At 39.4% G+C, this 23,388-nt stretch overlaps 1 long non-coding RNA gene across 2 annotated transcripts in view; it reads right to left on the bottom strand.

The window, feature by feature from the left end:
- LOC124245277 (uncharacterized) overlaps positions 1 to 23,388 on the bottom strand; it is a 94,093-nt gene that overhangs the window by 27,380 nt on the left and 43,325 nt on the right. For both annotated transcript variants that reach the window (XR_006890257.1, XR_006890256.1), the window contains exon 2: positions 19,274 to 19,404. This is a non-coding gene — a long non-coding RNA (uncharacterized LOC124245277). The remainder of the gene's footprint in view (positions 1 to 19,273; positions 19,405 to 23,388) is intronic.

Genomic DNA, 23,388 nt, shown 5'->3' with positions numbered 1-23,388 from the left:
GCCCTTGCAATCAGATCAGTTGTGACTGCTACAATCAGCAATCTCTCGGAATTCGATGCATGAAATAGACACGGAATGGGCCCACCATCCATGGGCTGAACCTGCAGTAATGGCGGCATGGAGCCAGTGGGATTTGACTCTGCATCAACACCCCTGGGCAGGATTTAGTCAAAGATAAGGGAAAGGAGGCCCTGTCAAATGGAGGGAATAGCATAGGAGAAAGTGTGCTGTTAAAGATAAATGTGGTTTCAAATGCTGGAGAAGAGGTCAGCCTGGCTGGACAGAAGAGTTCCTCTAAAATGGGGATGTTAATTCCTTGCCTTGATGCGAAGCATCAAATATGGAGGGGCTCGAATGTCAGCTTCAGAGGTTTGGGCTTTCACCCGGAAGTCCTAGAGAACCCCTGGGGAAACAACAGGAAGGAAGTGGGGTTCTTTAAGAGCATTGTCTCATGATAGATTTTCTTTTCTTTTTCTGGTGAGAGTTTTGTCCTCACTCTTTTTCTTTCTGAGAACAGGTTTTTTTGTGGAAGATGCTAATTGCCAGCCAGCACACAGTACATAGCAGAGCCACATCAGAGGATTGCTGGGGACTGAGGATGGGCAGCCGGGCTCACCCTGGGACATAGAGGTGACAAGAATAGCAGTGTGAGGCGTGGCCACTGGGAGACTATAGGCCTCTGAGTGCTGTAGTGGAAAGAGCACTGGGCTAGGAATCAGAAGGTCTGCCCATAGACAATTCATCTTGCCTCATTGAACCCCACTTTCCTCATCTCTAAAATGGGGATGTTAATTCCTTGCCTTGTAGTCCTTACTGGGTGGCTATGCAGAGAATTGAGAGAAAATGTATGACAGAGCCTTCTGCACTGCCAAGGATTGTACAACCGCTTGTGAAGGATGCTGCACGATTTAGCCCTTCGTTTCAGGAAATCTGTGCCAGAGCTTTTCTGAATCATCCCTTGCCGTGCACTTTCATTGGACACCTGCAGTATTGCCCAAGCAGCCATCTCACTTTAAAGAGATGCTTTCCCCTACATATTCTAGGCCAGCCCATCCTTCGTAAGGCTCTTCTTTTTTTCAGCTCAGACAAGCCGCAATTACAAATTACTTTCAAGACATTTGAAATTGACTGGGGAAGTCTGCACATGCTCTGGTCCGCGGAGACCATGTTTGCTTATCAGGTTGTCTCCTCTTTATTAATGTGGTCCCAGGTTCCCTTTCTGTAAGCAGCTCCTTCTCTTTTATGGGAGGGAGCCCTGTCTTGCAACTGACAATGTGCTTCCAGGAACCATTCGTCTTTTTTTTCACACACACTGCATTTAGAATTCTCTCATGTTGCACACGGGAGAGTGCACCGACTGCAAATCCGCAGGGGCCAGGTCTGATGCTGGGAGCAGGGCACACCTGTCTGGCACTGCCAGTTCCGCCCTGATTTATTCAGAGATGGAGCTGAATGCTCTGAACATCTTCAGTCCTAGAAGGTCCTTGTCAATGCTGTGATCTATATGTGCCTTCAGAGAAGCATCGAAGAGACCCGTCCAAATTGCGTATCTTCCTTTACATGGATGAAGGAAGAGGGGGTGCCAGCTACAGGATGGCTACAGTGCCTTTAACCATAACAGGGATGTGAGGAACGCTGTCATTACCACACTTTACTGCCTGCGCTCTTCTCTACGCCTTGTCATTGGCAAGGTTTCCGACTTCTTCGTCCTTTTAAAGCTTTACAGAATGCGATAGAAGAGAGATTTCAATTGTAAAGTAAAAAGGCACTCTGTCACTTTTATCTCCACTGATTCAAATCAGCACATGTCTCGAAACTTTTCTGTTATTGGGCCTGCATTTTAATAGGACAACTCTGAAAAGTGCCCATTTTCCTAATTATTTCAGAATTATGTGGACAGTAATTACCATCTTCCATTAGCAGCACTAGTGGTGGTTAGGACAAATTTCAAATGTATCCAGCAAGTGCTTTACACTAATATGTCTGCTTCATTAACTTCAATCAAAAGACAGCAGTGGCTCCTCATAGCAATAAGTTTGCTTTGATACATTCTCATCAAATATTGATCTGAATAGTCTGGAGGAGTGCTTAGCTGGGCTGTGTGAAATTTATTTACTGAATACATTATTTCTATCCCCAAACTGCCAGTTGCTATCTCAGAAAATCTATTTTTTTCATGTTAAAACTTTATTAACATTTAGGAAATCACTATTTTGGGGGGCCATTAATTCAGCTCTGTAAAAATGTTTACAGTGCAAAATCTTCAACAGAAAAGGAGAGGATCCAAAATTGTATCAGATAATAAATTTTCTTTTCTACTTGGCCAGAAAAGAAATTTTTTTTTCAGAGAACCAAATATATATCATAGTGACTGCCAGTTGATCACCCCCTTCTCAAAACCAGGTTTACCCAAATGTGATTTGTGTGGCATAAAGTTACAAGAGATTTTGTTAAAAAGAAGACCATTTGTAATTTTTTGGAAACTCTTTAATAGGGAAACAGACTTCTGGTGTTTAAAACTTCACCGATTCAGGAAAGAGTGGATATTTCTCTTCGAAATGTATGCATCATGGGGCTGAGTGTCCTGTTTCACATGGACTCTTCTGTTGCAGCTGAGGCCTGTGAGGGTGGCTGAGCAGTGAACGGAATACAGAGCAGGAAAAAGAGCCTGGCTGAAGAGTTCTGAAGGAGGAGATAGGCGAGGTTAGTAAATAGGTTCTGACAGTCCTGTAGAACCGACAAGAGACAAAGCACCAGGCATGAAATGGGAATTAGAAGGCCATTTAGCAATTCAAAATGGCAACCCAATCAGCAACTGAGAGTTGGCAGGAAAAGAAAAATCCAGAAGATGCTTCCCACCTGATTTCACTGTAGATTTGAATGTGAGGTCACAGGAGCGTACAAAGGAAGGCTGTCTCTGAGGGGGAAAAAAAAAAGGGGGGAAAAAAAGACAAGCAAGACAAGCCATTTTCCCAGGAAAGAGGGACAAAATCTCCATTAAATGCTGTGTATAGTGACTGAAGGGAGAGTCAGTTGACTCTAAGTCATTAGGTGTATTGGGGTTGCAAACCCTGAGATTGCCTGGAATTCTCTGACAAATATTTACCGGTTACCTACTGTGTGCTAGGTTTTTGTTGCTAGATGCTGATGATCAGAACATGATTTCAAGATTGTGTCTGCATCCCTGAAAATTGATATGTTCAGCCCCGTTGCCTGTAAGAGTCATCAAGAAGTCTGCACCATTACCTTCTCATCTCCATTTCTGGTGCCCAGATGAGTCCTTTCCCTGACTCCTGACTGGGATATGGCTGGACACAGCCTGCAACTGCGGCAGTCGCCCCTGTCCCTCAAGAAACAGAATGGAGAAGCTTAACGCACGTGGGGCCAGAGGCTGTTGTCAGACTCTAAGTCGAAGACTGGCCCAGGTTCCAGATGCAACTCCAAAGTCCATTTGGGAAAAAAAGAGTCCTGCACAAGTATTCTCAGCCACGCACAGAGAGGGCCGCCTTGGGAACTACTCCTCCAGAGGCAAAGGATGCAAATAGGGTTTTACACCTTTATGTCTTATACATATAAATAGCTTTACACATAACAGCCCATTTGCACGTATTAGCACACTAAATGTCCAGGATGGGTAATGTGGCCCCTATTTTGCAGATATGGAAACTCCTCCTCCAAAGGTTAAATGACTTTCCCAAGGTCATACAGCTAGCAACATTCAGAGTCAAGACTCAAACGCTGATTTCCTGATTCCAAACCAGGCACTCTTTCAATTATTCCATATTTCACATCCGTCCAATATCTATTTATAATTCAAATGTGTATGACATATATATAATGTTGTATGCTTACACTGTTTATATATGTCAACACGCCTAATATGTCTATGCAGCTATTTGGTAATTAATAGAATACTTGCCATCGTTTATTGAATGGTTACTTTGTGGCCAGTGCTGTATTAGATATTTTAGAGCTTTATCTTATTTAGTCCTCATATCCCTAAGAGATATGTATTCTGATTGTCATCTTACAGATGAGGAAACTGAGGCTCAGAAGATGAAATATTTGGTTCAAGAACACATAATGAATGTGAAAGTCTGTGTCCTTTCTATTTTATAATACTGCGTCATTTCTCTTTCTCTCTCTCTCTTTTTCCTTCGCTCCCTTCCTCTTTGTCCCTCTGTCTTTCTGTCTGTGTGAGTCTGTGTGCCTCGCCTCATGGCCATGTAGACTTGTGCTGTGCAATTTTATGCTGTAATCCAATAAGATATCAAATGCAGACGTAGCATGAAGTGGTAGACAGGCAAACACAGGACAGACAAGGGTAACAGTGTCCTCTTGGGCCATTTTAATTATTGAGCTGAAATCAACCTTTCTTGTTTGCTCTTGGCAGTTCTGAAAAAGGTCTTGCTGAAAAAAGAAATTTGAAAAGAAAACTTTGAGAGGAGACAGACATTTTGCCTGCCTGATAAGAGGCAGTTTGCTTCAGAGCTGTGGGGAACAATGTGTTTAAAGGTGGGAAGACAAGCTGAGATTGACAATGGGAGCTATATATTTGTCTAGAGAGGTAGAAATTTTAAGAAAGCATGAGAAATTATTATAATAAAAGAATACTAGTAATTCAGTATAGAATTGTGCTGTATGTTGTGGAAAACTAAATGGGAAACATTGCTTGTTACCTTGCTGTTACGTTAGAATTACACTGAGAATCTCCTGAAGGTTTATAATTATAAATCCAAAGGATCATTATACTGCATTAGAGCAGATAATTCCTGACCTGATTTTTGATCAAGGTGAATTCAGCTTCTTTTCATCAAAGTGTAATTATCCTTTATTCAAGCCCTTTCCAGATCTAGATTCCCTTTGATAGAAGGGGAAAGAATGCATTCTTCCTAAAATAATACGTATATTTATTAAATACCACAGATCCTTATTTGTAAACTGAATTTTTGCTTTCCTGGGGTCACTGGAGGATTGTACTCCGTAATTGAACAATGCCTTAATGAATGTAATTTGGTGGCTCCACTTGCTAATGTGACTAGTTCCTACTGTTTATTTCATTTCAAAATTGGACGCGATTAGATATGGAAACATAATTACACTGTGTAGAAATAAGCCCCAAGATTTCCAGACCTGACAGAAGAAAGCTTGTGGGCATGTAATTAAGAGAGAGGGGAGAGGTTGACCTACTTTTTCTGAGTTTCAGGGATCAACCTGTATATCTGACTGTGGATCAATTCATCTCCTTGTCTATTCTTCTCCTAATAATCCTGACCTCATTTTCTATTGTTTGCACTAATGAATTAATTTGTAGTCTAATTCTGTTGATTTAGAAATCCAAATAAATGAGAGATTTTGAAGTGTCAATTAAGCAATCTGTGGAATTCCTATCACAAAGATTGCTTTGTTAGCCTCATTCTGCATTCAGTATGTGAAATTAATTTGGGGACAGGGGTAATGGGAGGAAACGGGTGCCAGTTACAGGGTCATTGCAAGGGATGATTCAACTTAGAAACTGTCAAATGCCACACATGAAAACTAGGAGTCTTCTTTATTTTAAAGAACTATCAATATTGAAATTAATCATCTGGAAACATTCAAAATTCTTGATGGCTCTCCCATTCATAAAGAATAAAGATGAAATTCCTTTTCTCTGCATTCAAGGCCCCATTCTAATTTCCAGGAAAGGAGAGGTTTGTTGGAAATAATTTGTCTGTGAGGCCTATGGAGCATCCAAATGGAGACGTCCAGTAGGGTTTTATGAGTCTGAGGCCCTGGAGAGATGTCTGGACTAGGATCAACCTGAGAGTTATTAGCATACAAAGCAACATTTTCTAATAGAACGCTCTGTGATGATAGAAACATTCTATAATTGTTCTGGCCATGTCCACATGTTATTATGAATATTGAGCACTTAAAGTATGGCTAGTGTGACTGAATTTTTACAGTTTATTTGATTTTAATTAATTTAGATTTAAAGAGTCATACCTGACTAGTGGCTACCATAGTAGACAGCAGAAAGATAGAGGAAAATTGAAGACAGTGGAGGATGAGACTGCTCACAGAGATCGTGTAGAATAAGAAGGGAAAACAGCCTAAAATAGGACTGAGGGGAATAAATGAGCATTTCAGGGATGCGCAGAGAAATGAACCCACAAAGGAATCTGATTAGGAATAGTCATAGAGCTGTAGTGGGAACCCAGCAGGTCAATAGACAATGGAGAAGAGTTGCCAAACAGCGAGGCCAACAGTGTCAAATGCTGCTGAGAGGTCAGGTAGAATGAAGATTTCACAAGGACCACAATTTACTCTTGCAATAGTTGCAAAATGGGTACTAAAAGATACCCAGAGTGTGTCCTCCTCAAAGGGACATAAAATGCTTTGGAAATTACTATTTGTTTTTAAAAGATGTCTAAGATTTTGTTTCTGAAAATGAAAATTCTCTTCTATTTGAGTTGGTCTGCGTATGGTACATTTTCAAACAGGTGTTTGAAAACAAGTAACTCGATTCAGTCAATGCCCCGCTCGGTGACAGGATGCTAATGAGTACTTTTCAAAGTGACCACTTGTTTGATGAAATTTAACCATTTGACGTCTTTTCAAAGCAGTTTATGTGCTGTGTGGAGCTAGCTATAAACTTGTCTTGAGGATGGATGTGGAAACTGTATTCAGCGAAAAGCCCAGAGCAATAACATGGATATTTTCGTGACCACCTATTGAAGTCCTCGAGGCCTAGGCTGTGCATCTCTGAAAGGAAAGCCCTTTGAAATCAATGCCCATGCCTTTCAAGCACTGCCTGAACCCTCTTTGAGTTGTCCATCTGCCATTTCTTTCCTTGACTAGTTTGAATTCTTTACAATACCACGTAAAATCCCCACGGTTCACTAACTTTTAAAGAGCAATATTTCTTCCCCACCTCATTTTGTGACGACTCATACAATGAAGCCACACAACTTTATCTTGTCTTGAGCTCCAGAGATTTCAGTTGAGTAGAAAACAAGCCATATAGATCTCTCCTCAAAAGCATTCATTGTGCAACAGTCATTCAAGGGGAAATACGAATACAGACATTTTAATTCACTATCCAATCACTCCTAAGCGATATGTCCAGAGAGCTCTGTTTAGTAAGCACAGCTCGAAGATCTGTTTTCTCATTTCCCAAGTATATGCACTCCAATAGCTTCTCCCTGCCACTCATGGTCTTCCCTGGTGATTTACTCCAACTGCTGTCTGACCCTGATGAATTCAGTCCACTTTCTTACAAACAGCAGCTTCACAAAAGCGCTGGGGTTTGACAATTTGAAGCTCTTCTTTTAGCAGAAGTATTACCATGCCCTCTGCAGTGTACAAACCAGAGCAAGATGTGTGAATCTTTCTGGAAAGCAGAACCTTATTCCCTGGAGCCTTCACACGGAGATGCTAGCGGATGTGGAGATTTAAACAGGAAAAGATATTCATTCCAAAGATGATGGAGGGACAGGACAGAAGATCAACAAGAAGCTACTACTGCTTTGGGATATGCAGTTCTACAGCCATGCTTTTATTCTCTCACTAAAGGTTTCTCAATGTTTCTTTGATAAGAATATGTCTAAAATAATATTATCAAGCTCCAGTGTAATTGGTATGAATTTTTACCAGTGTACTTCAGGGCTGGCAACTTTTATTTTTTTCTTAAAATCAAATAAATCTAATTTAGCCCCCATCTCTTACAATTGATAGGAAATTCAGTCTCAGCCGTGTTTTGGGAAACTCCTCCTCCCCAAGGGATTATGCGGGAGACAGAAGGGCTATTCAATCCAGAAAATGTGATGATGGGCCTCTGGTCTTTAGTCCATTATGGCCCTTGCTCATGGCCATCCTACCTCATTCAAACTCAAGTGGCTCTTCCCCTTCATGTCAAGCTTAAACACAAAAATTTGACGGTGCTCCCAAGCTGAAGCATCCAATGTCTAGTCCCCACCACCCCCACCCCCGCCAATCATACATATAGCCATGCCCACTTTGGAGATTTGCATGGAAGCAGAGAACAAGTATCTTCTATTCAAGGAATTCGGTACCAAAACTAAAACCCAAATCCATTTGCAATCCCTAGGGGAGTCCACTGAGTATCCCAGGTCAGGTCTCTCCTCACTTTTGGTCCAGGAACCAGCTTCCTTCTCTTCAAGTCCAGCATGATCCCTTGAAGGATCTAACATTGAAACCTGCAAATGCTTAACTCAGAGGAGGGGAGAAGTAAGGGAAGCCCAGCCATTAGCCATTGGACCTCAACCATATCAGACTTGGTGCTCCCTTTTCTGACAAATATTTTGTAATGTCCTTTTTACTATCCTGAAAAGAAACTCACCCATAATAAAATCTACATACTCACATAATTAAGATAAAGAATATAATGTAATACTAGAATTGGATCATAAAGGGGAAATTAAAAGAAATTAATAATGAGCGAAAACGTGTTAGGATAAGTAATAATGGTCTAGACAGATTTGTAAATGGTGAGGGCAAAAGGAGAAACAACCTTGATTATAATGGGAATAATATGCCAAACAAATTACACTTTCCAAGATTGGAAAAGGTGCAAGGATGTTATTCTCACAAGTGAATTGGTCCTCATTTTTAAGGATCATGATCTGGTATATCACTACAGGGTACTAGTGAAGTATCATGAAAAACACATCTCCTAATTTGAAATCCCATCACATGCCAAGGTCTACATTGTAGTCTTCAATACATAAAGAGACCTTGGAGAGCATGTCTTTAGTAGACAGTGGGGCGACAGAGGGAATATTAGAAAAAGACGCTAATCAAAGAAGCTTTAGAGAGGTTATCATAGACCTCAAAGGACAGGATTAGAATAAGACTGAAAAACAATAGGCAACTCAAAAATTAACTAAATTTTCTATACAAAATGTTTATAACTAAGATGTCTAGTCTAATTATTGAATTACAATAATAGTAATAATGATATACTTAAGTTTCATTGAGGAAATTCAATGAGATCACTGCAATTCATATATTTACTTTTATGCCCATTGAACAGACTTAGAAGTAAAAATTTCCTCTTACCAATTTGTATACAGCAGGTACAAATGCAGATACAGGTATCTCAAATACGTCTAACAGAATTCATATTAGTGTCTTACCTTGTGATGTGGTGAAGAAATCTTGAGAAAGTTCCAAACAAAACTAATGACAGGTTCTCCCATTTTACATGGAATTTGGCATCTTCTCAAAATTTTAATTGTCATTAAGATACATGACAAATATTTTAGGTTTCCATATAAAATTGAGTTTGGTTCCAAACTCTGATAAGTATAAACACTTTTTATACCTACAATGTCTGGTGGGGCATTCTAAAATCGTGCAGAAAACGGCATTTGTCTTCTTTTTGCAAAGCCTGTTCCAGCATTGCAGAACATCTAGGCTGCCTGGCCGCTGCTCATGGAATGCCAGTAGTGCTCCTTAATCTTTATGACAACCGAAAACACTTCGCTCAACTTCTAAAGGCCTCCTGGGGTGGAGTGTCGGGTGAGGCGGTGATGTAGCGCTCTAGCTTAGACTCAGTGGCCTACATCGTAGAACACAAGGCTCGAGTGTTGGGACCAATATTACCTTCTGATTTTTCAAATTTACTACAGTAAGAACAAGACAAAAATTAATATTTCAACAGACTGTACATTATCTCATTACACAAGTTATAGAAATAATGAAAGAAACAATGGAAACACCTAGACTTTATGTCAAGTTTAGAAAATCCAGAAAGAATTAAGCTGTCTTCTCCACTCCAGCTTATCTGCCATTCCCACATTCACACTATGGACTCTGTTATTACCTGAAATTATGCTGCCACTAAAAGCACTGATTCAAATATATCATTCTTGAACATTATGTCTAACTCTTCGAGCTGCCTTAAAGCATTCCCACTGTGAGTGTTAAATTAGCACCACTCCTTATGACATTCAGTCCATCAACTTCTCTACTTTCTACCTATTGATCAGTCCTCCACTTTCTTCGCTGCGCTCTTTATCCAGCTTAGATTCCACATTCCATCACGTCAATAACACTGTTGTCATTATCCTAATCTCCCTCAGCCATCTGTCTTTCATTGCACTTATCTGGCAAATCCCAACCAGAGCTAAATTCAAATATCCACCTTTTCTCTTCCTGCAATGAAGAATCCCAGGCTGAAGGAGAAAATCTTGAAATAGTACAGGTTCATATTACTATAAATTCATAGTCACAAACCTTAAATAAATCAATCTTCAACACTGCCAAGCATTCCTCTTATGTTCCTCTTCTTGACTGACTCTTCCACTCTCTACAAGGTCTATTTCAAGCATGATCACTCTCTTCCAACGCTCCGACCCCATCTCCTCTTTTCTCTCTATAAGATGATCTTGTCTCTTCCCTTACAAAGGAAACAGATGCCATCAGACAAAAAGTCCCTCAGTTTCTGCCTATCACATGTTACAAACCTCCCTATATCTGCACCAGTCTTTTCTTTCTTCCTTCTTGTTTCAGTAGCGATCTTCCTCCTTCTTTAATTAAAAAAAGAAATCTGTACAAAAAATTCCCTCCAAATGTGTCTCCTCTGCTACTTGTCTGTACGTTTTCATATATATTCACTCCTTCATCCAGTTGAATCTGTCTTCCGTTCCTACCATTCCACTTATATCATTTCTGTCCACATCACCAATGTCCAGCCAGTAATTTCTGGCTACACCACTTACTTTAGATGAGTTAGTTAACCTCTAAGCTTTAGCTTTTTCATTGATAAAATTAAAATAACAATATCTATCAGCGTTGTTGGGAGATTCAATGATATACTATAAATGGAATTCTTAGAAAAACACCTGGAACAGAGTGTAAAAACTCCATAAATGTTATCTATTGCTAGTAATAATGGTAGTATTAGTAGCAACAGTAGTAATATTAATAAATCCAACAAGCGATCCTTAGTCTTCCTCCTATGTGACTTCTCAGTCCTTTTGACTCAGTTAACCATGCAAAATACTGGCTTCCTCCTTTATTGATTTATGGGAATGGCTTCATAATGCTATTATATTTTCTTTTTAGCCAAAGTGAAATAAGCTTGCTCTGCCAGATGTGTTCCTTCTATTATATCTGTGTTCTCTGAGCACAGTGGCAACATAGAGGCTGCCTTAAACCTGCCTTGGAGAGCACTTCCTATTTGGGTCTTTCTGGAAACTGGATACGAGCAGTGCCACAGTATTTTTTTATTTGACTCTTTTGTACTCTGCATTCTCAACTCACCTCGAGCAGCTTGGACCTTAGGGTTTAATCATTTGCTGCAAAAGACGTGTAAGCTGTACATGATATATTGAAAGCTCCTTAAGGATAGGAACTATGACTCATTCACCTGTATGCTCCGTGGCATGGGATAGAATACTTGAAATATACCAAGCCCCAGAAATGTGCTTTGAGTCAAACTTAAATTGGCGAGAGCAGACTGAATACTCAGCTTGACAATCACTAATGTACTTTTCATGCTTAAGATTTAAACTGATCTTTAGAAGGCTTTCTCTTGCTGATTAAGCATCCTATTTGCTAAAATTCTGTCTTTCCTTTTCTTGGTAGCTAACATTGAAAGTGTCTCCCATCAGTCCTCTTTATAGAGCATCTATCCCCTGAAATAATTAGTATACTCATAAGTCTTGTTTAGATGCTTCCATCCCTGGTTGGCAATTTCCATTTTAGGGCATCTGCAAAGGCTTTAGATGCCATGACATATTAAATGGAGGTGGGGTTAGAAATTCCAAGATACATCAAGTTCAGGCAATGGGGTAAAGGAACGTATTTTTCCTTTGAGTCAGAATGAGGCAACATTGAAAACAGCATATCTCATACTGTCTGAGATCTTCACATACAATCCTTAATTTGTCTCTACAGAGGATTTATGCACTGGAAGAAAACGGTCAGATATCTGAAACTTAAAATAATACCAACAGGTTTTGTTTCTTAGTCTCAGGCTCAGTGCAGCCATTGGAATAGGCCAGTGTGTGTGTGTGTGTGTGTGTGTTTGTGTTTGTGTGTACATATAAATGTGGGTGTGTGCAGAAAAAACATTGTTTCAAATGAAATATTACATTAAACTCCAATAATATAAACCAAATAAAAAAGGACCTAACTTTACTGAAACACAGCAAGGGACTTGAAGTCCTATCAACTCAACCTTCTCCTTGATCCACCCCACAGTGGTCCCTGAAGTACCTTCACAGAAGTCAAGGGCTCAGCAGACACAGTTTGAAAGCTATTGACCTTAGTGGGTGGATGGTGAGAAGTTGGGGGTAGAAATTTTTTTTTACTGGACTCCTACAATGAAAGCACCATGGAATTCAGAATACAACAATACAAGATACTCCACCTATTTATGGCATCCTCTCATACCATGTGCAGCACTGAAATTGCGAAGAAAGGGGAAACTTGAGTTTTGGGATGAAGGTAAAGGAAGAGAATGCACCTGCCAAGGAGGCAGAGAATGGAGAGGTGAGAGATGGAGAAGGAAAACAAAGAAAGAGTTGAGTAATGAGAGCTTTTACTTTCTTTTTTTCAGAAAAGGGAGTGGTCAACAGATGATTGAATGTTTATGAGAGGTCAAGCAAAATGAGAATTTTAAAATGTGTTTTGGATTTAGTGACATAGAGTCCATTAATGACTTTAGTGAAAGCTAGTTTGTGGTACAATGGGATGGCAGCTGGATTATGTTTGGTCAAGGAGTGAACAAGAGGGAAGGAAGTAGAGGCAATGAGTGTAAACAACTTATCGAAAAGTTTGCCTGTACAGGGGAGAAGAGAAGTCAGTAAAGAAGTGCTATTTTGCTTTCTATGAGAGAGAATTAAGCATGTATAAATGCTGATGCAAATCATCTATTTGAGAATGAAAAGTTGAAAACAATAAAGAGAAAGGGGTAAACAATAAGTTAAGTTCCCTGAATGTAAAGGTCCTGGGAAAGTGGTAGGTGATGAGATCTGAAGTTCAAGATGAGTGCCTGGCCTCAGATTGAAGGAAGGACAGATCTGATATTATGACAAATCTGAAGGAAGATGAAATGGATGCAGCTCAGTTACAGGTAGATTGTGTGTTTGATAGAGGGAATACAGAAGTTCCCTTCTGGTCTCTGTCTTTTTATTCCTAAGACAGGATAAAAGGTCATCTACAAGGAGAGACTTGAGGCAGGATTCAGGTTTGAAGAAAAGGTTTTAAATAATCTTTGTGAAGAGACGGAAAACAGGTTGACTATAGAAATATAATAGGTTTGTCAGGAAGAATAGTGGGCCCACATGAAGCTCATGATCTTGAATTCATATTAGAGCTCAGCTGTTCTGTTGAATCACAGTTTTTTCTAGAATTTAACTGCCTATTGGCACAGTTGGGAAAGTGGACAGTTGGATTGGTCCAAGGTCGGGTTTTTTCAAGTTGATACAATAAAAAGAGAAATAACGTAAGATATTTGCAGTATTGACAAAGATGTTATTGAAATGATTAATTATGAAACTAGGCTGATTAAAAAGGGAAGTGAAGAAAGGGGAAGGTTGATTGGGAGAAAATAGAGGGGTAAGTGATTTGGATGTCTGAAAGCGGTAAAATAACAGTCATGATAGGAGTAGTTAAACTATAAAGCTAGAAGGAGAGGTGGTTGTGGTCATAGAATGAGGTACTGAAATTAGAGATTTTGGAGGTGGAAGAGTTATGGATAATGATAAGGTCCAGAGTGTAGCTTGGGGAGGGCTAACTGAAGAGGACTGGAGAAGAAAGTCATTGGAATTAGGAGGCGAGTATATTTGGATGGGTCATCCATGTAGGCAATGATGTCATCCTAGGATGACTGGGATGTAGAGTAGAGAGGATGACTGTGAATCAGGTGCCAAAATCTTAGATGAATGAGTGGAGTAGTTGACAGCAATATGGAGAGGGGGAAATTTTTAGAACTAGCTGATAGGAATTTCATGATACAAAGAGATTTAACTACAGCATACAGAAGTAAAATTCTAGAAGAGCCCATGGAGAGAAATGGTGACACTACTATTACTTCCGGGTCCACCACTTGAGAAGTGACATAGCAAGAGTAATTGATGCTTAGGTGGCAGTGTAATCTGTTTGTGCCTTCTCTCCCTATTCCATGCTAAGATTTTCATAGAAAATAATAAATTCATAGTGTAACTAGAGTATATTTTTGTATTCAATTTTCAAAATTTTCATTCATTTTAACTGAGTGCAAAATGGTAAGAAAAAATATTTGACCTATGTCTTTTTGGCATCCCCGTAAACTGTATCTGGAAACATATGATGTCGCTTTTACTCTGCCTCTTCATTTGAGAGGGCTCCAAGGAAAGCAGTGTCCTTAGGAGAGCGAGGTTTCACTTAAGACAGGAGGTGGAGGAGAGGCTCAGAAAGAAGTTGAAGTTATAGCTAACTCATTATGGAAATGCAAAAACCTCGACATCATCTTTTACTCTCATTAAACCCCACATCCAAATAAATCACCAAGTACTTTCAAATTTACCTCCTAACTATAGCTTTAAAGAGTATGCTTCGCCACCCCTCCTGCCACCATCCTTCTCCAAACCACTATCTTCTCTGACCCAGTCTATTACAATAGCATTCTCACTATGTTCCCTGTTTCCATTCTGGTTAACCTGCAATCGACTTTCCATTCTGCAGCCAGAGTAATCTTTCTGAGACAAAAGTTATACCATGCTGTTCCTCTCTCCCCAAAAGGTTTGGGACAAAAGGCCTTGCCCCACTACCCCTCCCATGTACACATATACCTCATGACCCAACTGTAATGGACTACCTACCTAAACATGCCATACTTCCTCATACTTGTGCTCATATTCCTCACTCTGCTTAGAATATCTCTCTACAGTTCTTGACTTCTGTGCTTGGCTACCTCATGCTCTCCTTAAAGATTCAGCCCTGGATAGTTCCTCCCTCAGGAAGTGCTCCCTGACATCCTGACTCTAAAGGCCAAATTAGAAGTTCTCATCCTCTGCCTTGAGAGAACCATGCGGCTCCCTCCACCATAGCACTTATCAAATATCATATAATAATAATCCATTTACTTGACTGTCTTTCTGAGACAAGACAAGACAGACAAGAATTGTGCTTTCTGAATAGAAAGCACTCAATAGTTGATTGATGAATATAAATGCATTACAAGATCCACTTGGGGCAATTGTAGGAGATAACGTTAAATACACTTGGGCTTCTTCTGAAGCAATTACATGGACTTTGAATGTAGGCATGGGCTTGGAAAGAAGAATCTACCCATTTCAGACTGTAGTTGATACTAAATGCATTTTCCCCCAGGAGAAGTGGAGCACTGTGGCTTTTCCAAAAGAGGATTATCCAACCTTTGCATTGCCTCCAAGAGTACTCTTGATTTCCCTCTCATATCTTTCCTCTCCTATGTGCAAATTATGGGTCCTGAGCACACAGTCTATCATATGATTGTTAATGGCTGTTAACAAAATGTAATTTTCACAAGATGATAAGAGGGGGCTTATCAAACTTACTGTGCTACAGCAGCGTAAGGTTTATGAATTTATAAAAAATGTTCTGAGGAATACACACACATTTTTTTTCAGGAATTAGGTTAGGTAGTAAAGCCATGGGTATATTTCAAAATGCTGCTTATTCAATTTTTAAACCTTTTTAATTTGAACTAAATTTAGACATACAGAAAAGTTGCAAAAATAGTATGGAGTTCCTTTACAGCCCTGACCCAGATTCTCCTAATGTTAACATCTTACATAGCCTTAGTACAATGATCAAAACTAAGAAATTATCATTGTTTAATTTTGAAATTATATTATGAATTACCTATCTCACCATCTGAAGATTCTATTCTATTCTGTTCTATTCTATTGGTGGGAGGGTAAAGTTTTGCAACTCTAGTTGAAATAAGAGGGCAATGAAGTACATGACCACGCAGGAAAGTTCTGTCATCTGTGTACAAAGAGATCACACCTTGAACTACACTACACTTGACTGGGAGAGGAAGAGCAATAACACTTAATGAAAGGAAACTAAATGTCCTCTAAAAAGAAGAGAGATTTGGTGGAAAGAATGGCAGACTGGGACACAGGAAGCCTGAGTTCCAAGCTTGACTCTATTATCAATTAGTTTTGTGAACTTGTGCAGGTCTCAGTGCTTTCCGAGGCCCCACTAAGCTCACTGACTTCTAAGACCCTCCCAACTCCAAAGTTTAATGCCAGAGTATAATGTCATTGAAAGAGCAAGATTTAAAGTCAGTGTCACATTAATGTTTAAGAAGCCCTGCACTTGAGTTCATTGAACAATAAAGTGAGGTGGTCAGTTGTGTATCTAATAGGAACAGAACTGCCAAGGGGAATAATTACAATTATTTTATGCCACTGAAATAACATATGTCATGGTTCTCTGTTATCTTTCCTAGATATTGACTTCTGCTTTCATCTTCAGCTGGTACAGCAAAAAAAAAGCCCAGATTTCCAGTTAGGATTCAGATAGAAGGATATACAGGCCTTAATTTGGAGGGGAAGGAATAGTGAGGAAATAATCCTTAACATTTTCAATAAAAGCAAACTGAGTTTTAAAAAGAATGAAAGTATGGGAGAGTTCATAAAAGTAATCATTGCTTTAGCCCATCCACTTTCATCCTCTAAAACAAATCTAATCTACAATTGCTGTGTGGAAAACCTCCATCCCTGCCAGTAGACGGGAGATAGGGGATAGGGGGTGGAAGAGGACAGGAGAATAGACGACCTTAGTTAAAATCTAGTCAGTACATAGGACAGGTGAAGGCGAAGCACTGTGATGAAAGCAGTGGTATCAAGATGAAAGGAAATAAGTCAGATAAATGAATAGCACATAATGACAACTTCCATCTGAGCAGTTGTCTCCCACAGCCTGTTGGCAGCCCTCAATACGGACTGTTTGCAAAAGAGAAGTATATTAGTTTGCTAGGGCTGACATAACAAATCACTGCAAACTGGGTGGCTTAACACAACAGAAATTCATTGTCTCACACTTCTAGAGGCTAGAAGTTTGGAATCAAGGTGTCAGAAGGCCATGCTCTCTCTGGAGGCTCTAGGGGAGGACCTGTTCCATGCCTTTCTCTTAATTTCTGGTGCTGCCAGCAATCCTTGGCCCTCCTTGACTCTTAGCTGCATGGCTCCAATCTCCACCTCCGTGGTCACATAGCATTCCCCCTGTGTATCTCTTCTCTTCTTATAAGGACATCAGTCTTATTGGATTAGGAGCCACCCTAATTGAGTATGACCTCATCGTAATTTGGTTACATCTGTAATGACCCTATTTTCAAATAAGGTCACATTCACAGGTACTTGGGATTAGGACTTCAACATATCTTTTTAGGGGACAGAATTCAACCCACAACAAGAAGTTTCCAAATTTTTGTGAGTATGAGAACGTCTCAATGGCCCCCCTTCAATGATGCTGACTCCACATGAGGGGCATTATAATCTTATTGTTTATTGAGTGGAGAAAAAATACATTGATTTTTATCAACTTCCTCTATGTTCAGCAATGCTTTCAAATACATTTGTATTTTATCCTTTCTTATTAATAACAGCACCTATATGCATTTGGAAACGAGTCATACACATAGGTGCAAGACAGTCTGATGGAGATCAGACCCGATCGTCTGAAGGTTAATCACTTTGAGTCTTGACTCAGTTCCAAGGATGCTGTGTGACCATAAGCAGGTTCGCTAACTTCTTCTCTGTAAGGTCTTTGTTTCATCTACGCCTAAAAGAGGGCTGGATTGGTTGACCTTTAAAATGTCTTCTCTGATATTCTCATAAGTTTTTATGAGAAGAAACATTTTAGGCAAGAACACTTCAGAAGTTGTGTTCTTGCCAGATAAGTTCATGTCCAATTTCACAATGAAACTTCACCCCTGCTAAGATGATGTGTCAGCTTTCAGTATTTGGCAATACTCTCAAGGTGTAATTTAAAAATAACTCAATCAGGTAAATAGTTCAGGGAAGCAAATGCTTCATTTTTTTTTAAAGTTATCCAACTGAAAAGTTACAAATTCAGTTTGTGTGTAATTGATTTGTCAATAACAAGGACAGAACCTGGCAAGGGACAATTAATAAATCCTCAGCTTATCGTTCTGTCTACAGTTAAATTCCTACAACTAGTTGTTGCTTTAACTAAAAGCTCCCTGATTAACACTACGAGTGAACATTAGTAAAATAGTCTTTCTGTTTTTCACGTCCACAAGTTGTTACCATTGTCTTTGGCATTTCTCACCAGAAATTTAGGTCCATCCAAACAGTAACAAAAGAATGTATTTGACATTTACTGACATGGATAATCAAGTGAACCCAGGGCTGGTATTCACCCTTCCTCCACCAATTTTCCTCTCATGAATTGTGACATAATTCCAGGAGATAACTTTTAAAGTGAAAGTGCCCCAGGCAAAAATAATCACAGTAATCAATCAGTCAATCAAGCTTGTATGTTACTGCCATTCGTGATCCTGTCTCTTCCTGGATCAGCCCAGAGATACTTGAACTCACTACAGTTCCCATCAGGACTAACTCATAGGTCTTTATTAACTTACTTTGTGTTTTTGTTTTAACAGCTTTATTTGAGGTATAACTTATACGCCATATAATGTACTCGTTTTGAGTGTACAATTCAAAGATGGTTAGTAAATTTTCAGAGTTGTACGACCATCACCACGATCCAATTTTAGAACATTTACATCTTTTCAAAAAGAAACTAGTTCCCACTTGCGGTCATCCCTTTTCCCACTTCTAGCCCCAGTGCAACCACTAATCTACTTTCTGTCTCTACAGTTTTGCCTACATATTTTTTATTACATTTTATTTAACAAATTAGCTGATTTTGACCCAAGTGGCCCAATTTTTAGTTATATTGTCACTTCAGTCATGTCTAAATGAGCTTTGAGCAAGTTCATGAAGATTCAGTCTGATGTAGGATGTGTATGTGTGTATCACATACATGACACAAGTTCCTTAAAGACTACAGCACTTTTGTATTCATTCACTCATCCGAGCATAACGACACCGTGAGAAAGGCAAAATTCTCTGGTATAGTGATTAGGATATGGGCTTTGTGACCAGTGCTGAATTCTACTTAAGTTCCATCGAAACAGAGACTATGTCCATTATCTTTAGCACTATGTCCTTAATGTTTAGCAGAGTGCCTGGTAGATAGATAGAGTCTCAGTGAATGTTAGGAGGTTAAAAAAAAGAAGAATAAATTAACTCTAACTCACCAGCAAGCCAAACTATAAACTTGCGAAGGTCACTTAGGTCCACTGAGGCTCAATTCCATCTTCTAAGAAATGGGTGCAATATCCACCTCTTAGAATTGTGAAGATTGACTGAGATGATGTATGGTAAGGACCTGGCACACAGATAAGGATAGTGAGGTTCAGAAGGGTTTAGTTACTAGTCCAATATGGTAGTGCACATTAGTTTTGGAAGGAAAATTCCAACCCAGGCCTGCCTGCCTAAGAAAGCAGTTAAACAGTCTCACTCGCAGAATGCTTCCACAGCTTAAATAAGCACAGATAATTGTGCTATATTATTAAAGAAAGGCACAATGATGGTAGAAAAAAGCTCCTAAAATGTCATTTTTCTTCTCAGTAATAGTGGTTGAAAAGTCTCTAAGTGCAAGCCTATTTCATTTCAGAGTCCCTCCTTTATAAGAAATGCCCTGCCTTGTCTATTACTTATCTACAGCCCATAAAATGATGTTTGATCGCTTTAAATCCTATTCTCTGCCTGGCTTTGATTGCAAAAAGTGGTCAGGTTAATTGGAACAATTAAGGTGTTCCTGGGGGATAATTACCCCTTTTACTTTCTGTGTGTGAAAAGGAAGGAGGATGGCTGGTCCTGAAAATGTGATCCCTGTGACACACTGGGAAGGGGCATTAAAAACACAGTGAGATGGAGCTCAGAACGTTTTCTCTTTTGCTTAATATAATTAGTGAATAAAAGAAGAAGCAGTCTCTTGTATCTTTTTTTTGCCCATTCACATATGTTGGAGGATGCTAGAAGAAGTGACTGGCATCTGAGCCAAGGGAAAGCCATGTCTGAGCCAAGGAGGTCAGGGTGGGCTTTTCTACTTTCCCTGCCATCCTTGCCCCCCTTCCCCCTGCCACACCACCACACTGAGCACTGAGATTTTGGGCAGGCCTTTCCACTGAGCTTTGAGAAACCACAGCCACTGATGAAATAGCTTTTTTGGACTCCAGCCCTTGATAAACCAAGAATCTCCTTTTAGGATTCTGCCTAACGAGGTGTCCTCACCAGTGGGCTTTCAAGTCCACTCTGGAAAATGGTAGAGTATGTCCTCTTCTGCTTGAAAAGTTGTATGAGCTGCAGTGTCTAGCAAATTGGATTAGGGGTCTGAAATTGGAAAGCACTCTCTTCACCCTCCGACTTGTATCACAAGCACATTACAGAACTGCCTTGTATTCAAGTTGAGTGACTTGAGCCCGATGTGATTCAAAGACAATTTAGGTGTCAAAGTAAATGAGCTCATTTATACAATGGATGCATTTCTCACAACCAGTCAATAATTAATGTTGCAAGTTAGGTGCAAGAACCATGTTGGGATTGGCATCCTTTAAAATGACATCCTGCTGTGTTATCAAGAGGAAACAAAGCAGAGAAACTTCGCTAACAAAATCCCAAGTAGGTGGCTTACCGACTTCTACTAGAGCAAGCTAAAATCGCCTGCCCACTGACTTCTCCAATTATACTAAAATACTTGAATGTAGACTGTCAAATCATGGAAGGAGTTTTGAAGCAATTTCACCTTTAAGGGTGCTTAAAGTTATAGTTAAAAAATAAGATGTGGAAGAGATGGCAGAGGAAACATGGCTTTGGAAACAGAGCAAGCATCACTACTATGTGACCTTGAGAAAGCCACTTTCTTCTGTGAACTTCAGTTTTCTCCTCCATGAATGAAAGTGATGAATCCTCCCTTTTAGGATTATTATGAGGACTGAATAAACCCCTGGATGTAAAGTGCCTAGGAGAAAGCCTGTCATAGATGAGGTGTGTACTAAAAGTTAGTTCTCATGCCTCCCTCTGAAAGATAGCCATAATTGAAATGACTTAGAAAGTGCTTTCTGCGTGTGCACTTTCCTACAGGGAAGGTCCATAACCTTCATCCAATGCTCAAAGCCCCGAAAGGTTAAGAGCCACCACAATAGACTGAGAGTCCCCAGAGCAGGAACGCCCCTTACTCAAGTCTGTATACGCGGTGCCACACTATTTTGAGACATGAAAGAAGTCTCCCTGCTGGAACCAGATGGCAATTCATGTGTCACAGAGCAGCCTGTTGGTGTGGTTTCTAAGGAGGGTTGATTTCACATCTATCAAGAGCTGTTCTGGGTGCAAATAATAGCAACAACAGCAATAATAATCATAATAATGATAATAAGCAATCTTTACTGAACTCTACGTGTTCCAGGGATTGGGTAAAGTATTTTGTAACTATTAATTTATTTAATTACCAAACAATCCTATGTGGTAGCTATCATTATTATTATTCCCTATTTTACACATGAGAAATTGAACAGAGAGGTTAAGATTCTTTCTTAGTCTTACACAGCCAGTAAGTGGTGGAGCTGAGCTGTAACCTAAGCAGTCTGGTTCAGAGCCTGCCTGTGCTGTGAAGTGAATAAGTCTGAGAAACACCCCTAGCCTCAAGAAGCTTACCATCACCTTCCTTGGATTTTTGAAATGACAGACTCTGGAAAATTTGGACTTGACACCAAGTGGTGTAGCCTTAAATAAGTTCTTTCCATTCTTTAAGTCAGTTTATTGATATATTTAAAAATTCTGGTGGCAATGTAAAATTTTGCAGCCACTTTGGAAAACAGTCTGGCATTTCCTCAAAAGTTAAACACAGAATTGCCACATAGCCCAGCAAGTCCACTCCTGGATATCTACCCAACAGAAGTGAAAACATATGTCTATACAAAAACATGTACACTGATGTTCATAGCAACATTATTTATGACAGCCAAAAAGTGGAAACAACCCAAATGTCCATCAACGTCTATATAATGAGATATTATCCAACAATGAAAAGGAATAAAGTACTGATCTCAATTACATCCACAGATGAACCTTGAAAACATTATGCTAATTGAAATAAGCCAGACAACAACGACTACCTATTATATGACGTCATTTGTATAAAACTCTAGAAAATGTACACTAATATATAGTGACAGAAGGCAGATAAATGGTTGTTTGGGAAAGGAGGGATGGAGGGATGCATGACAAGAAAGTAGGGGGAAACTCCTGTGGGTGATGGATATGTTCACTATCTTGATTGTAGTCATGGTTTCGCAGGTACATACATATGTGGAAATTTATCAAACTGTACACTTGAAAGCTTACAGTTTATTGTACATCTATTCTGTCTCAATAAAGCTACTTTTCAAAATGGGGATAATACCACCTACATCCCAGGGTTGTTATGAGGCTTCAATAAGATCATTTATGTGAAAGTGCCAAGCACAGTGCCTGACATAGGCATCACTTAAAAAATAACTTAAAGAAGAACCTAACGTAAAAATTTAAACATACAAACAACACTGAAGAATAAAGGAATTCTAACTTAATTTTAAAGAATCGGGAGCCAATTGTTTGTTCTTGAGCAGAAGCATAACATGATGAGAATCTCATTTAAGCCGGTCTAGCAACCCTGTTTTAGTTACTCTCCCTCCATGCATACCTCAACAGTCAGCTAATGATTAAGCAACCCAGTGTGCAAGTGTGTGTGTGTCTGTAAATATATGTGTATAAAATACAGGGTTTCTAAATATATATATATGAATAGTGTATACATATATGTATAGTATATATACTACATATATATATACAGCAAATATAGTGTGGAGACTATATATGTATATATACAGAATTTGTACATGTATAGTGTAAAGAAATATATATATATAGAGAGAGAGAAACTGCTAAAAAGTTCTTTCTACATTATGCATTAGAAGTGATTCACTTTTTCTTATTTTTATTGATACAAAAGATGACAGGATTATTTGGAATCAACACTTTTTCCTCTTTTCAATAAAAGTGGGAGCTGCTATGGCCCTGATGTACATCTCTGCTGAGAATAAGGTATTATTAGCCCCATTTTATAGACGGGGAAATGAAGGATCACTAAGATTAACTGATACATTCAGAATCACGCAGCTAGTACGTGGCAGGGTCAGTAGCGATATGCAGCGCTGCCTAACCTAAAATCCCATGCTCTTTGAGCTCTTCTAGGCTTTCTTCCAAAATTGCTAAACCCAGGATGTGGCTACATTGCTTATACTACCTCAGCGTTCACATGTGCATACGAATT

Source organism: Equus quagga, chromosome 10 (assembly GCF_021613505.1).
Source record: "Equus quagga isolate Etosha38 chromosome 10, UCLA_HA_Equagga_1.0, whole genome shotgun sequence".
In the NCBI taxonomy this organism is placed as follows: domain Eukaryota; kingdom Metazoa; phylum Chordata; class Mammalia; order Perissodactyla; family Equidae; genus Equus; species Equus quagga.
Note: the sequence above shows the minus strand (reverse complement) of the source record. Positions and strands in the feature narration are given on the sequence as shown.